General features: G+C 45.7%; 2 long non-coding RNA genes across 3 annotated transcripts in view; one reads left to right on the top strand and one right to left on the bottom strand.

Annotated features, from left to right (window-relative positions):
- Positions 1–278: 278 nt before the first annotated feature.
- LOC137518328 (uncharacterized) overlaps positions 279–17,563 on the bottom strand; it is a 49,883-nt gene continuing 32,598 nt past the window's right edge. For both annotated transcript variants that reach the window (XR_011020789.1, XR_011020790.1), the window contains exon 4: positions 279–414. This is a non-coding gene — a long non-coding RNA (uncharacterized lncRNA). The remainder of the gene's footprint in view (positions 415–17,563) is intronic.
- LOC137518326 (uncharacterized) lies at positions 11,339–13,838 on the top strand. The gene is made up of 2 exons (XR_011020787.1): positions 11,339–11,442; positions 13,589–13,838. It is a non-coding gene; the product is annotated as an uncharacterized lncRNA (long non-coding RNA).

Raw genomic sequence — 17,563 nt, 5'->3', positions numbered from 1 at the left:
CTAGCTGCTACTTGACTGTAAGTGCTTTTATCTTTATCAATAAATAACCCTAATTGCAGTGCTGGCTTTACTCTCTCTCTGCTGCTACAAGAATGGAGTGGCCAGAAAGGATGGCAAGGGAGCCCACGCAGCTCATCGGGCTGGAGGAAGCCCCAGGTAAGTATAAATACAAACTTTAACAACATCTCAGGTACACTGTACGATGTATAATTTACACTTTAGCACAGTTGAAACTGAAACCAAACGGCAGACAAAAAATACTGCCACTAGTCTAAAAAATACGTACAAACGGAATATTTAATAAAAACACACATATAAATTAAGAATGAAAACTGTAAATTGCAAGAATTCTCCTTATGGCCTCTGTGTGGGGCGCTTTACATTTAGTCTTCTCTGTTCCTTTTCTTTCTGCAACTAGAAGATGAAATACTGTTAACAGGCCATTTATATTCCAAAAGAAATAATAATCAGTTATGTTTAAATGACATTATAAACAATGATTATCCAGCAATTGGTGCCATCTTGTGGCTGTTCTTGTGTATTACACAGAATGGTTTATAAAAATGAACAAGCGGACATGATTTTTATATTCAGCAATATGGATGGTCAGTGAGATGCAAATAAGCCAGCGTTGATGTAGGATTCAGGGCTGTGGAGTCGGTTGAAAAATCCACCGACTCCGACTCCTCAGTTTAGGATTCCACCGACTCCGACTCCTCGACTCCGACTCCTCTAATTTGCATATTACAATTTTGTTGATTAAAAGTATGTAACATGAAATTCGTCTCTTAACTGCCAACGCTTAGGAATTTTACAAGACAACTGAAGTGAGAAGGATATGTAGACTACTATATTTATTCCCTTTAGACTAAAACTAGTCCTTGGTAAGAGTACTTGTAAAAGGTACAAACCGGAACAAAGAACATCTATCAGGCCCTAGGCAATGTAAGTGTGGGGACATGTAAGAATGATGTGCAGGTACTCTGCAGGGGAATGAGGAGATTCTTCCTCTATTACACATTCTTCATGCACAATCTGAACAAGGTTTATAGGTGACAGACAACACCTCTGTGGTTAATGTGCACAGCATTCTCAGTGGATTCCCTGCAGCTCTGTGGGGAGTGCATATGTAGAGTTTAGTACTACTGTGTAACAAAGTAAACCTGAGACAGATGAAATTAAAGTTTTATACATACCTGGGGCTTCCTCCAGCCGCCTTCAGGATAATCAGTCCCTCGTTGTCCTCCTCCACCACCTGGATCTTCTGCTAGGAGTCCAGGTAATTGAGCCAGTCGGGCGTAGTGCGCATGCACACACTCCGCCGCCAGGAGCATAATACACCTGTGCAGCACTATTGCGCAGGTGCAGAATGTTCCTGGCTGTGGGAGCGGCATTTGGCCGGACAGCGCTGACTGGCTGAATTACCAGGACTCATAGCAGAAGATCCGGGTGGTGGAGGACAGCGAGGGACTGATTAGCCTGAAGGGGGCTGGAGGAAGCCCCATGTATGTATAAAACTTTACTTTTCATCCGTCTCAGGTACCCTTTAATTTGTAGTCACCAAACCAAATTTTAACAACATATCAAATTATTTGATTTCATGAGCAAAGGGAGTGCATACATTTGCATAAATCAGCATCAGTGCAGAATTATTTCCATCTCATTGACCATCTCTATTAGTGACACGGCTACACATCAGGCTTTATTCTTACAGCATAGATGTTATTTAGTATATATGTTACGGCCAGAACCCGAAGTTTGGCCAGAACTAGAAGTGGCCGGCCACTTCGGGTTCTGGCCGGCCAATGCGCGAACTGGCCGCTGCGCTGCGGCCAATGTGAGAAATGAAACAATTCCTGTAAGGTTTAATGTGATGTTGTGGCCGCAGCGCAGCGGGGGGCAAAAAATGTATCACACATCTTTACTTTATTCAATGGCATTAAGCCGCCCGGCTTTTTCCTCTGCCTCTCTCTCCTCCCCCCCCCCCCCGCCTCTCTCTCCCCCCTTCTCTTATGGGCACAGCCGGGCGGGGACACGCGTGTCCAGGAGAGTCGTTCCTCGCGGCAGGAGAGCAGAGCGGGGGAGGCTGCAGACATTGCTTCTGCCAGCACCCGCTCTGCAAGAACGGCAGGATTCCCCTGCCGCGACGAACGACTCCGGAGGGACACGCGTGTCCCCGCCCGGCTGTGCCCATAAAGAGAAGGAGAGAGAGAGCCGGGGGGGGGAGGGGGGGGGGAGGAGAGAGAGGCAGAGGAAAAAGCCGGGCGGCTTAATGCCATTGAATAAAGTAAAGATGTGTGATACATTTTTTGCCCCCCGCTGCGCTGCGGCCACAACATCACATTAAACCTTACAGGAATTGTTTCATTTCTCACATTGGCCGCAGCGCAGCGGCCAGTTCGCGCATTGGCCGGCCAGAACCCGAAGTGGCCGGCCACTTCTAGTTCTGGCCAAACTTCGGGTTCTGGCCGTAACATATATAAGAGATTCCTGTGTACACATCATATATACAGTCACAATCAGATATGTCTATCTGACCTTAAAAATACGGGGACTGCTTTTATTGAAGCAGCACAAGTAACTAATTTTGATTGGTTTATTTCATTTTTGTGGACTAAGCACAGCAATTACTGTATATATACTGTATATATACATTATTTTTAATGACTATTATCTGAGAAATAGAACATTTTATCATATTTTCTATTTTAATTACAGTTACAAATTCATTAGGAGTCGGAGTCGGTGCATTTTTTTCCCGACTCCGACTCCAGGCACCCAAAATTGCCCGACTCCACAGCCCTGGTAGGATTACAGTATAATATCGTTATAATAAGCTCTGGTATAGTAAACATTCGGTTATAGTAAACTACCTCTCCAGGTCCCGGCCAATCTCCATTATAAGTCTATGGGAGCAAGGCCTGGAATAGTCAACCCGGATATAATAAAACTTCTGTAATAATTAACTTTTTTTGCTCCTACATGACCCTGAGGCCCTGTTCACAGTGGTCAGATGCATTGCAAAATAATTCTGCATGTCAACTCATTGCCTATACAATACTACGGGTCTGTTCACAGTACTGCGTTGTAACAACGTTTTTCTAACTTGCTGCATGCAGGCTTTCCATAAAGGTCAATGTCCAGACTCCACTGCAGTGTACAGTCATTATAACGCATGTGTTAGGCTACGTTTCCACTGTAGCGTTACATTTTCGCCTACAAAAAATCGTATAAGATTTTTATGATTGGTGAAAATTCGCATGTAAATTTGTACGCGTTTTTATGCGAATTTTCATACGCGAAAATTCGCATTAGTTACATATGCATAATCTGCCTAGTAACAGCTTAGTCATGACTGCTGACAACTTCCTGTAACCATGGATCCAATGCGAATTTTCGGGCAAGTAACGCGAAAATTCGCATTGCCTATACAAAGCATTGTACGCGAATCGTACGCGATGTCCGAAAAAATGATACAGGACCACAGATTTTTTCACGCGTACGAACGCGTACGAAAATTCGCATAGAGTGGAAACGGCTGCATTGACTAACATTAGTTTTAAAATCTATGCGAATTTTCTGAGCAGAAAAACTGACACAAAACGCACAAGTGGAAACCTAGCCTTAAGTGTGCCGGGACCAGCTGGAGCTGTAATCCTACACTTAGCTAGATTCTGTTGATAGCTTAAAGTACTAGTTTGATTGTGATTATCTGTTATGACCTTTTGCCTGCCTGACTATCCTCCTGAACTCTGATCTTGTACCTCGATATTTCTGATACCCTGTTGCCGAACCCCGGCTCGTCCTTAGACTCTGCTTCTGCCTCTTGATCTTGTACCTCGATATTTCTTATACCCTGTTGCCGAACCCTGCCTGTTACTAGACTCCGCATCTGCCTTCTGATACTGTACTTTATCTGTCTGTGTGGTTACGACCTGGCTTGCCCGACCTCGAGAACCGACCTTAATATTGGAGGCGGTTCCCCGTCCTGCTAGTGACACTTCCTCCAGAGTGTCACTTGCAGACTATCCTTCCTACTCTCAGCCTGACTCCTCCCGCCTTGGAGGGTTCAGGTCTTCGGAAGGAATCCGTGCAGTATTCCTCACTGCACTGAGGCCTAGTCCTCCAAGTGTTACTGTTACACCAAACACTACACTCTACTCAGGTGAACAGAGGTTAGCTGGTATATCGGATTATCGGTGATACTGCAGATCACTTATAATCTGGTATATATCTGTATTCCCAGTGATACTGCAGATCACCGGTAATCAGATCCTCTCTGTGCTTCACCGATCGTTTCAGAACGCCAGACCAAAAACAAAATGGACGCACGCTCTGGTCCTCTGGGGGAACTTGCCACTTCCGTGGAGAATGTCAATCGAGTGTTGGGTGAACACAAAGCATTGATTGAAGCTTTGTCAGGGTCTGTACAAACCCTCCAGACGTCAGTAGATGAGGTGCGATCCCCTCCTAGCCTGGACATATGCATGCCCGTTCCTGAACGGTTCTCAGGCCACAGATCTGACTTCCGCAATTTTAGGAGTAGAGTGTTATCCTATTTTGAATTGAGACCCCGATCCTCTGGTACTGAGGCCCAGAGAGTCACGTTTATCAAAACTTTATTGGCCGGTGACTCTCAGACTTGGGCATATAACCTGCCCCCTGGAGACACAGCTCTGACCTCGGTAGAGGAATTCTTTAAAGCCATGGCAGTAATTTACGACGACCCAGACCTTGCTGTGACCTCTGAGCGGAAGCTTAAGCTTTTACGGCAAGGCAAGGGTCCAGTCGAAGATTACGCGGCCGAATTTCGTAGGTGGTCAGTTACATCCAGGTTACTTCAGTGGACGATTCTCCTCTGCAGAGGAATCATCCGCTGTCCCAGACTCCAGAGATAGAGATCACGGTAGGGGTTTTACATTGGGAGAGGTTACAGTTTTTTGTGTTACACATGTCTACGTCCACCATTATACTTGGTATGCCATAGCTGCGCCTCCATTCCCCCCAGATTGATTGGGCCACAGGTCAGTTAACCAGCTGGTCTGATCATTGTCGCCAGCAGTGCTTAGGGAAGGTGACATTGGCCCAGACCAGGATTCAGTTGGAAGAGGTTCCAGTACAGTATTCCGAGTATGCCGATGTGTTCTGTCCCAAAGCCGCTGACAAGTTACCGCCATATCGCCCATTTGATTGCCCCATTGATCTCCAATCTGGTTGTATGCCCCCTAGGGGTCATCTTTACAATTTGTCCGGGCCAGAGAAACTGGCCATGCAAGAGTATATTCGTGAGAATTTAGCCAAGGGGTTTATTCGACCATCCCGGTCGCCCGCCGGTGCAGGGTTCTTTTTTGTTAAAAAGAAAGACGGAGGTCTGCGGCCGTGCATAGATTACCGGGGCCTGAATAAAATCACGATAAAGAATCGCTACCCCTTGCCCCTGATAGATGACCTTTTTACACAAGTTACCAACGCTAAAGTCTTTTCAAAATTAGACTTACGGGGCGCATACAACTTGGTGAGGATCAGAAAGGGCGATGAATGGAAGACGGCCTTTAACACGCCCGACGGGCATTACGAGTACTTGGTGATGCTCTTCGGGCTGTGTAACGCCCCGGCCGTCTTCCAGGAATTGATTGAGGTCTTCAGAGAGGTGTTGGACAGGTTCGTGTTAGTATACCTGGACGATATACTTATCTTTTCCAACAACCTCTCTGAGCACAGAACACATGTCTGAATTGTACTGGACAAACTGAGGCAGAACATGCTATATGCGAAATTGGAGAAATGTATATTCGAGGTGACATCCGTCGCTTTTTTGGGGTACATCATTTCCACCTCGGGCCTGTCAATGCACCCTGCCAAGGTCTCTGCTGTGTTAGAGTGGCCCCAACCCGTGGGGTTAAAATCTCTGCAGAGATTCCTGGGCTTTGCTAATTATTATCGAAGGTTCATAAAGGGGTACTCCACGGTTATTTCACCCCTCACCAATCTCACGAAAAAAGGGGCAGATACTAACCACTGGACCCCAGAAGCCCTGCAAGCATTTTCCACTCTGAAAAACTTGTTTTGCTCGGCACCCATCCTGAGGCACGTTGACACTTCTTACCCCTTTATTGTTGAGGTGGACGCCTCAGAGGTCGGGGTAGGGGCTGTGCTGTCTCAGCGATCAGGGTTGCAGGGAAGATTACATCCCTGTGCCTATTTCTCTCGTAGGTTCTCTCCGGCAGAGAGAAACTACGATATAGGCAACAGAGAGCTCCTCGCCATTAAACTCGCCTTTGAGGAGTGGTGTCACTTGGCTGGAAGGAGCTGAAAATACGATTACAGTATACACTGATCACAAAAACCTGGAATACATCGAGGGGGCTAAGAGGTTAAGTCCCCGTCAGGCTCGATGGTCATTATTCTTTTCGAGGTTCAGGTTCATTATTACGTACACCCCGGGCAGCAAGAACATTAAGGCAGATGCTCTGTCCAGATGCTTTGAGCCGGAGACAGCCCAGCCCAATGCCCCAGAGTTCATTATCCCACAGAGACTGGTGTTAGCTGTGACAGAGACTTGGGAAGACTGGACAGAGACCCTGAGCCCCTTTCAGCAGGATGTCCCCGAAGGGAAACCTGAAGGGGTTATGTTTGTGCCTTTGCCCTTTCGTCTCCGCATTTTGCAAATGTTTCATTCTCACAAAAATGTGGGACACCCTGGGGCGTCTAGAACACAAGATCTTGTATCCAGGTGTGCTTGGTGGCCTTCTTTAGCAGCAGACTGCAAGGAGTTCGTTAGGGAGTGTGCAGTGTGTGCAAAAAATAAACCCTCCCAGCTGGCACCTGTGGGTACCTTGCAGCCTTTACCCACCCTGAGTGAGCCATGGACCCATTTGTCCATGGATTTTGTGGGTGAGCTTCCCAGGTCAGAGGGCATGTCGGTCATTTGGGTGGTGGTCGACCGCTTCAGTAAAATGGCCCATTTTGTGCCCTTGAAAGGACTCCCCTCGGCCCAGGAATTGGCCGACTTGTTTATCACACATGTGTTCCGGCTGCACGGCATTCCGGAGAACATAGTGTCGGATCGGGGAGTCCAATTCGTTTCTAAATTCTGGAGGGCATTCTGCCACCAAATGGCCATGAAGCTGTCATTTTCATCGGGCTACCACCCACAGACCATTGGTCAAACGTAGAGAATCAATCAGTCTTTGGAACAATTTTTGAGGTGCTACGTCGCAGAAGCGCAGAATAACTGGGTAAAATTTTTGCCTTTCGCAGAATTTGCACAAAATAATCTAAAAAGCTCTTCCACCGGGTTCTCTTCGTTCCAGGTAGTGTCTGGAAGAATGCCCAAATTCTCACCATTGCCAGTAGCCGCCACTCCGTTTCCAGCTCTGGAGGCCTGGCAAAGGTTTAAAGACATTTGGTGGAGGGTAAGAGATGGTTTGGAAAAGGCGTTCCGAAGTCAGAAGGGTCAAGCGGACAAGAGACGCTCTTTGGAGTGGAAATTCCAACCGGGAGACTTAGTTTGGGTTTCCACACGTCACTTGACTCTAAAACAACCTTCAGACAAATTGGGCCCCAGGTTTGTCGGTCCGTTCCCGGTAGCGAAAAAGATCAACAGCGTTACTTATACCGTTGACCTTCCCGCCAGCATGCGTGGGGTAAGGTCCTTTCATGTATCCCTGCTCAAACCAGCAGTCCATGTGGGTCCTACTCCTCCTCCTCCGATCATAGTGGATAGTCAAACTGAGTTCGAAATAGAGAAGATTTTGGACTCACGCATAGTACAAAACTCGGTACAGTATCTGGTGCATTGGAAAGGGTATGGCATTGAGGAGAGACAATGGGTACCGGGGAGTCGCATGCATGCAGACAAGTTAAGGAAGGAGTTTCATGCCTTACATCCAGAAAAGCCTGGAAGGAGCTGTCCGGAGTCCACTCCTTGGGGGGGTACTGTGAAGATGCGCGGAAGAGCCGCCGCCATGAGCCAGGCGGAGGCGGCTCTTTCCGCGCACAGCGGGGCAGAGCACGGGGAGGCAGCCGCCTCCACTCAGTCTGAGGCGGCTATCCCCGTGCAAGGCATGGCGGAGCGTGGAAAAACCGCCGCGTTGGACGCGGCGGTTAACGCGCAGGTCCCCCTTGCAGAGGCATCGCAGAGCGGTGCTGGTGTGGCTGGGACACACCAGACAGGTTAGGGATAAAGTTTTTGAGACATTTAAAGCAGGCTTAGGCTACAAAAAGATTTCCAAAGCCTTGAACATCCCACGGAGCACTGTTCAAGTGATCATTCAGAAATGGAAGGAGTATGACACAACTGTAAACCTACCAAGACAAGGCCATCCACCTAAACTCACAGGCCGAACAAGGAGAGCGCTGATCAGAAATGCAGTCAAGAGGCCCATGGTGACTCTGGACGAGCTGCAGAGATCTACAGCTCAGGTGGGGGGATCTGTCCGTAGGACAACTATTAGTCATGCACTGCACAAAGTTGGCCTTTATGGAAGAGTGGCAAGAAGTATATATATATATTATATTACATTGCATAATTCTGTCATATTTGCACTTCGCTCTGTATTTTAAACTATAACACATGCAGAGCTACTGACCCTTTCAACTTCCCTGCAGTAAAAATCTTATCTAAATCTGTCTTTATTTCTTTGATGTATAAGTGCTCCAGAAAACAGCAACTGGTGGCTCAGAAAGGCTCTTATGCATAGATAATTGGAGTTTCCTAAAGGGACTTGAGCAGTAAAAATAGAAAAAAACCTTGAAATCTGGACTTACCTGGGGCTTCCACCAGCCCCCCATAGCCCGCGAGGTTCCCCGGCATCCTCTTCGGCTCCTACTTGGTCCCGCTAGCGGCTCTGGTCATCCGACTGAAATGTGTTCCCCTCCCCCAAACTAGCTACAGACTAGCGACAAACTAATGGTCGCTATCCTCCTTTGCCCTGCCAACCTTCAATCAAATTGTTTCCCCCACATTGCTCCCCCACCTCACTCCTCCGCCTCCTCCAATCGGGAGCTAAGCCATGACCCAGGAAGTACTTCCGGGTTGCAGCCATCTTGGATTCGTCTACCAGTGATCAGAGGTTGCGGAGGATGAGTGGAGCCATGGAGAGTGGCACAGATGCATCCGGGAGGTGGCGTGGACCAAGTAGTATTTTTATTTTTTTTAATCTTGTGATGCCGCCTCGGGTTCTTTTTAAAGAGACACTGAAGCGAGAATAAATCTCGCTTCAGAGCTTATATTCAGCAGGGGCATGTGTGCCCCTGCTAAAACGCCGCTATCCCGCGGCTAAACAGGGGTCCCTTACCTCACAAATCCCCCCTGCAAAATCCGCGACCAACTTGGTCGTAGATTTTGCTGCTGTTGAGGCAGGGCTAACGGCTGCAGCCCTGCCTCTCAGCGCCGTCTATCAGTGGCGCATCGCCGCCTTTCCTCCGCCCCTCTCAGCGAAGGAAGACTGGGAGAGGCGGAGATGCGCGCTGATAAGACGCGCATGGAGGTAGGGCTGCGGCCATTAGCCCTGCCTCACCAGGAAGAGATCCCCGGGACTCCACGAGGGGATTTGGGAGGTAACGGACTCCCGTTTAGCCGCGGGATAGCGGCGTTTTAGCAGGGGCACACATGCCCCTGCTGAATATAAGCTCTGAAGCGAGATTTATTCTCGCTTCAGACTCTCTTTAAGCTGGCATACTAACGATTACACTTCTTGGTATTGTACATTACCCAACAACAGTCTCAGTAGTTCAGTACTGCAGGTCGCTCTAATAGCATAACTTGCGGTACACAGTGTCAGTAGTAAGGATAATATTGCAGTGCAGTGTCAATATTACCATGCTTTCGTGCATCAGGCCCAATGACACTTGAATTAATTAAGGACAAGTGCTAGATTTGGAAAGTTAAAGGACACCTAAAGTGAGAGGTATAATGAGGCTGCCAAATTATTTCCTTTTAAACGATACCGGTTGCCTGGCAGTCCTGCTGAACTCTTCGGCTGCAGTAGTGTCTGAACCACACACCTGAAATAAGCATGTAGCTAATCCAGTCAGACTTCAGTCAGAGCACCTGATCTGCATGATTCTTCAGGGTCTATGGCTTCCAGGCAACTGGCATTGTTTAAGGGAAAATAACTATGGCAGCCTCCATATTTCTCACTTCAGGTTTCCTTTAATGTTAGGGGTTGCTAGAGGATAGAACTAATGACTAGGATTAGACATCGGGAAGGACTTGACACTGCACATATACACAAATACAGTGGTTAAACATTCGTTAGTGCTGGTGTGCTCTGTCCACTGGTTCAGTTTGCAGAGAGATGCATTTCTGGGCAATAAGGACACTAACGTACAGTTGCCACAGTTGCAAAAGTAGCGCATGTCTAGTTTTTCTGAATTTTGAATTGTCTCCCCTAATTGAGATATAGAGATTTAGGAGGCGCCCTTAGGATACGCTTTAAAAATAAACAAATATGGACACTCAGAACTCACATACAATAAGAATGTATAAAAATGTATAAAAGAAATACAGTATATGTACCACTGCACTGTATAGAACCTACATAGTAAAAACCTAGTAGTTTGTATTCATTACATATTCTATATTAGGTAATTTTTAAATGAAACAGACACCCAGATATGTTTATAGCATATTGCCAAGTAATTTACATAGATTAGGTAAGAATAGTAATAGGGTCTCTTCAGATCTATATAGATATTGACAGCAGTAAAAGTGCATCCAGAACTACATAGTTATAAAATGCCACAAGGTATATTAAAAACCATTTAGAATAATCAATAAAAAAACAGCATTGATAGCAGAGGTATTTGTAGACAGATGGTAGTATTGAAAAATCCATATACATATCCCATATAAGCATGGTATTGCTGTATCAGTGTCCCATATAAGTGAGGCACAGAGGGTAGGCTATTTAGAATACTGTAGAAGGCGTGCAAGGGAGGAAAAGACTGGGCGCCATTACCTGCCGTTAGGTGGGAAGGTCTAATATAGTTTTTTGCAGTCAAATGAATGGAGGAAAGGTGGGAGAGTGACGTCAGCGCTCAGAAGCACTGTGCGCTGCGTCGTCAGAGGGCAGGGTGGAAGGAGGAGGCATGGGGAGTGAACGTAGGATAGGTTGCTGTAGCAATATGTAAATGAACCTAGGTTAGGTGGCTAGCCAGTAGGGCGGAAGTGACGTAATATGGGGGGAGAGGTGACGCGTGTGATGCGCCCGATGCGTTCCAAGAGCGGGAACGCGAGGAGAGGAAGTCATAAGACCTTAAGTCATGTGACTGGTATCCATGGTGATGAGACGCTGTAAGCGGAGGGAGGAATACCTTTGTATGCCCTAAGTTAGGGAGATCGATGTGGTCACGTGATTGTGTGCCATGTGACCTGTAGTCAGGGCAACCAGATGCTAAGAGGAAGGGCTGTTCTTTGTATGATAGTAGGAAGAAGTGGTAATAACGCTAATGGGGCATAATTGGCAGAAACTAAAAATGGATGTTATATGTTAAGGGGAATTTTAGGGAAAGTATATGATAAAGAATGGATTAAATCTATGCGTCCTAGTGACTAGTGGAAATAGTTGCTGGCAGTTAAAAGGGGGCCGGTCTTAGTATGGTAGGAGTCAAGCCTTCAGGTACTGATTGTAGGGAGAGGATTAAAGGCCTGAATGCTGGATAAGAGGGGGAGGGGCATGTAGAGCGTAGTATTCTATATGTTAAAGGGGATTGTAGGTGCAAAAAAAGGGAGATGTGGGGGGCCTTTTATTCCCACTTCTATGGGGTAGCGATTAATCAATCATAGGATTATGGGACCTAGTAAAACAAAATTCAAAGTTTCAAAGATGCATAAGCGTATAAAGTTTAGATTAAATACATATGTTCTTGATTTGTAAAAATGTACATAAGGTATAAAACTAGATTAAAAAAAATTCAGAATAGTTAAAAACAAAGTATACGAGAGAGTAGTTAAAGATTATACATACATTTTATACTAATTTATATTGTATGAATCCCTCATTATATAATTTGGGCTTCTTTATTGGAATCCCCTTCATATAGACATATGTTGGCCTTCTGTTATTTAAAAACTATATGGGGGTAAGAAAGGATGTGCTGAGGTGGGGAAAAAGGGATAGGCAGGGAGGGTAGGGGGCAGGGAAGGGGGGATAGGTGTGTGGGGGGGGGGGGGGACCGGGGGAGGACATAGGTAAAGGCAAGGATGGGAGAGGAAAAAGGACTGGGTAAAAGGATGACACGGAGTGGGCGATGGTAGAAAGGGACTCATCATGGGTTATGCTCTAGGCAAATGTTCAGGCCTTCTGGCTGGAGGGTCCCGAGTTTAAAGACCCAGAACATTTCTCTTGCTTTTAATCTATCTTTACGGTTAGCCACGTCGGGAGGTATGTGTTCTATAGGACAGACATCCACTGTATTGGGGTCTTGATTGGGGAATTTTCTATGGTGTTGAGATAAGCCATGCGCCTCCTACATTTCTATAACTTGTTACGCCACCCAAAGAGGTAGGGTCTTCCCGACATCCTTGAAATGAAGGATGTTTTCAAAGGAGCTGTGACCTATCTCTAGAAAGACCAAGTGGGGACGGGATTTCCCCACATGCCTAGCAGAGTGGTTGCCTCATATAGCAACCCAGACTTGTGAGTATTATATACGCTTACGTTCGGTTAATTATCTTATGATAATACACCAAAAGGGCTCCCGGTGTCCCTGTTTGTTCTTTTGTGTTTTACTATAGTTAATTGAGATGGAAAGATGCTTCCTACTTATACCCTCTTACCCTGAAATTAAGACATCCCCTGAAAGTAAGCTCTAGGAATTCCGAGCATGCTCAAAATATAAGCCCTACCCCGAAAGTAAGCCCTAGCTGCAGTAAGGGGAAAAGCATGGCAACTTGTCTGTCTGGAGCCAATGGTCTCACAAGCAGGACCAAGGCTCCCGCATTGGGCCAATCACTGCACTTACTGCTACTCAGCGAGTGCAGTGATCAGCCCATTAACAGAGCCATGGTCCAGCCTACGTGATCATCAGCTCCAATAGAGAAACAAGTTGCCGTACTTCTTCCCATATGCTTAAGATCGGGGACAGAGCAGCATGGAGCTGGGGGGGGGGGGAAGAAGAGGATAAGGGGGACATTGCAGGACATGGGGGGCAGCGCGATATGGAGCTAGGGGTAAGAGGAGGACACAGGGGACACTAGGAGGCCATAGGGTTACATGGGACACTTTAGTTTAGGGGATATAGGAGGACACGGATACAGAGGGGGACACCAGGAGGATACTAAAAGGTACAAAGGGGGCAGAGGCACACAATAGGTGGATCCAGCAGAGGAAGATGTGGCGCAGTGGGGAAGGCAGGAGGACAAATAGCACAGAAACTTGTGTGTTCATAAAAATATAAGACATCCCCTGAAAATAAGCCCTAGCACAACATTTAGAGCAACAATGAATATAAAACACTTTTATTTTCAGGGAAACGCAGGTATTAAATTCCAAATACTTGACGTGGATCAAAATATGACTTTGACAATTTGTTTTGTTTTTAATGAAAGCAGATTTTCTTACAAACGTCTCTTCCCTTTCAGTAACACCAGATTGAGCGAGGAAGCTCTGGTTGTCTTGGCCAACTTGTACTCTTTGCGCGTTTTGGATATTTCAAACAACCTGCACCTGACCAGCGAGACTATCCTGGCCTTCAGAAAGATGACCTCCAACAGAATCGGCTTAATTCTCGAGCGGCCCATCGATAGCATGAAGTACTGCTGCTGGTGAATTGCAATCTAAAATAAATGCTGAGGATCTCTGTTGCTTCCTAACACATTCCGCACCACTTCACACCGCCTGGGAAATATTATTTATTAAAAAAAAAATGCTTGGGATAGCAACAGAGGCTGGGCTGTATAGGCAGGTCCAGCCTCTGTATGCAGATAATATTCTTCAAGCCCACCTCGGGTTCTCTTTAAAGGACACCTGACGTGACATATGACATAATAAGATAAACAGAAGTACATTTAGTACTAGTCCTACTAAGAAATTGTTAGAAGTGTTTATCTGTTTTCCTGTACAGCAAATGTTAAAGTGACACTAAGGCAAAAAAAACAACAACAAAAAACGTATAAGAATTGTACGTGTAGTACGGATAATTAGTAGAACATTGAAAATAAAAATGAGACTCTTTTCTTTATTACTAGTTATACTGTATAGCTGTTTTTCTATAACATTGCATCATTCTCTAATATTTGCAGTTTACAAATTACACTCTGTATTTTAAATGATGAAACAGAGCAGAGCTAATGATCCTTTGAACTTCCTGGTAGAAAAACCTTAAACAAACAAGAACCAGTTAAAGACAGCTTGAGATAAGTGCTTCAGAAAATAGCATTGCTCTCTGACTAAATTAGTTGGAGAGCTCAGAGGAGCTCTTTTGCATAGATAACTGGTTTCTTAACTCTTCCTGCACTGGAAACAATATGAGACTCCTATCTGTGCCACTAATGTTCTATTTCTTAGCTGTACTACACATACAAATCATTATCTCATAAGTTTATTTTTACTTCCGATTCTCTTAAGGCTGCTTACACACTAAGATGTTACAGGCGCACGTTAGTGCGCCTGTAACGCTGACCCAACGCACAGCAATGTAACACAAGTGGGCTGTTCACACAGCCCACGTTGCGTTACATGTAACGGTGCACGTTCTCCGGAAAGTGCAGCATGCTACGGTGTTGGAGCGGCTATAGCCGCGTTAGACTGTTTGCACATGCGCAGTGGGGGGCGGAGAGGAGGCGGGGAGAGCCAGCTACAGTAGCCGCGCACATGGCTACTTAATATTCACTGCACTGGCGGCCGCTGATTGGCCGGCGGGACCACGTGATGCGGAGTGTCTCGCTCCGCATCACGTGGTCCCGCTGGCCAATCAGCACCACTCTGGGAGACATTATAGGAATCGAGCCGCCTGACGCGGCTCACTCTACCGTCTTCACTTGCAGCACCGTACTTTGTGTTAGGTGCACGTTATGCGACCTTAACGTAGCACCTAACGCAACGTTTTGGTGTGCAAGTAGCCTTAACCACTTTACCCCCGCGCGTACGGATTTCTCCGCCCCTTTTTCCATCCTTTCACCCCCAGGGACGGAGAAATCCGTACTCTGCGCACTCCCGCCGCTGTCCGCGCTCCCGCTCGTAAACACGCCGCCCGCCGCTAGTAAACACGCCGCCGCCCGCTCGCCCAGAGATCAACGAACGGGAAAATCCATTCCCGTTCGTTGATCTAAGCCCCGCAATGATCTGCTGCCGCTCGGCTGAGCAGCGCGATCATTGTGAAAAAATAACAAAGTCCCAGCCTCTTTCTACTTCCTGCAAGCGTCCGGAAGGACGCTTGCAGGTCGCATGAAACAAATTGGTAATGTTGCCATCTTGTGGCCAAATAGTAAAACTACACCCTAACCATTTTTTACACACAAATAAACTTGTTTTACACAAAAAATTAACTCCTTACCTCCCACACTCCCCAATTTTTTTTTTTGTAATTAAAAAAAAAAAAAAATTTACAATTTAAAAAAAATACATAAATAGTTACCTTAGGGACTGAACTTTTTAAATATTTATGTCAAGAGGGTATAACACTGTTTGTTTATAAACTATGGGCTTGTAATTAGGGATGGACGCAAAACTGAAAAAAATGCACCTTTATTTCCACCTAAAATATTGGCGGCAAACATTGTGATAGGGACATAATTTAAACGGTTTTATAACCGGGATAAATAGGCATATACATTTAATGGGTTTTAATTACAGTAGCATGCATTATTTAAAAACTATAAAGGCCGAAAACTGAAAAATAATAAATTTTTTCCCACATTTTTTCCTATTTTCCCATTAAAACACATTTAGAATAAAATTATTCTTGGCATAATGTCCCACCTAAAGAAAGCCTAATTGGTGGCGAAAAAAACAAGATATAGTTCATTTCATTGCGATAAGTAATGATTAAATTATAGACGAATGAATGGAAGGAGCGCTGAAAGGTGAAAATTGCTCTGGTGGTCAGGGGGTAAAACCCCTCAGTTGGGAAGTGGTTAAACTAGAGCTGTTGCATTCATGTAAAAAAGGCACCTGGAAAAAGGGTGCGTGGGATTGCCGCTAGTAGAATATCTGTAAAATTACAGATATTCAAATACTCAATTCTAATACAATATCAGTAACCTTTACCAGTATTTTTCTATGCCTTAAAGAGAACCTGAACTGAAAATTAATAGTCAAAATAAACATGCCCACGTCATATTTGCCTCCTGTGTAGTCTAATCATCAGTGGTTATCTCCTCTCCTGAGTCCTGTTTGCCCACTGTGGTCAATGGAATTCTGTCCTCCATCTTGAAAATGGCCATTACCCCATAACAGCTTCCTGGTCAGCACACTGTTAAACTGTAATATGGCCCACTTGAGCCATAGGGAAACATGGATATTACCTTGCACATTCAGTTGTAACTGACAGCAGCTGGTATATTTCAGTTTTTGACAAAATATTGTCAGAACTGGAAGGGATCACTGTACGAAGAAAATGGTGAGCTTCTGAGAGGAACTGACAGTGAGGTAAGTATGTAATATTCATTTGCAGCTACATCATGTGTTTATTTTAAATCATTTTACTCAGTTCAGGTTCCTTTTAAAGGAGAACTGTAGAGAGAGGTGTATGGAGGCTGCCATATTTATTTCCATTTAAGCAATACCAGTTGCCTGGCTATCCTGCTGATCCTCTGCCTCTAATACTTAAGCATGCAGCAGATCAGGTTTTTCTGACAATTTTGACAGATATGACAAGATTAGCTGCATGCTTGTTTCTGGTGCGATTCAGCCACATAGATCAGCAAGGCTGCCAGGCAACTGGTATTGCTTAAAAGGAAATAAATATGGCAGCCTCCATATACCTCTCACTACAGTTCTGCTTTAACCTAACCCTACTCTCACACATAACTTTACTGATGCCTAACGCTTCAAGAGAGCCCGAGATGGGATAAAAAAAATGAAAAAAAAAAAAGTAGGTTACTTGATCCGTGGGGCTGAGCAGATCAGCTAGCCGCAAAAACCGCTGCTCCCGTGGGCTGCAATGGCCCACTTTCACTTTCGTGACCTCTGGGTCATGACGCTGCACTGAGAGATTGTGTGTCTCTCATAGTGTGCAGGGAGACGGGTGACCGGCAGGAGGCGCGGCCAGGGAGAGAGAGCTGCCCAATGGCAGTGCAGGAACGCCCCTTGCAGGTATTGTGAACAGGGAATTCCTCTCCCTGTGTTTACCACCGATTTAGCAACACATCTTATCACTAAACTCGGGGGGCTATAGTGCGGCGGTGGGGGGGCAGAGTACGGCCGTTGGGGGTACACAGAGCCATGCAGTGTTGCCAACCGTCAGTAAATTTACTGATAGTCAGTAAAAAAGTCAACAAATCTGGGCTGTCAGTAAAGTCAATAAAAAACGTTGTGGTGCCAGTAAAAAAACCTCTCTCTCCCAAAAGATCACAGCACTTACTGCTTATCAGTTCACGCATCACTCTGGAATGTAC

Source organism: Hyperolius riggenbachi, chromosome 5 (assembly GCF_040937935.1).
Source record: "Hyperolius riggenbachi isolate aHypRig1 chromosome 5, aHypRig1.pri, whole genome shotgun sequence".
Classification (NCBI taxonomy): Eukaryota; Metazoa; Chordata; class Amphibia; order Anura; family Hyperoliidae; genus Hyperolius; species Hyperolius riggenbachi.
This window is presented reverse-complemented; position numbering and strand designations above follow the sequence as displayed.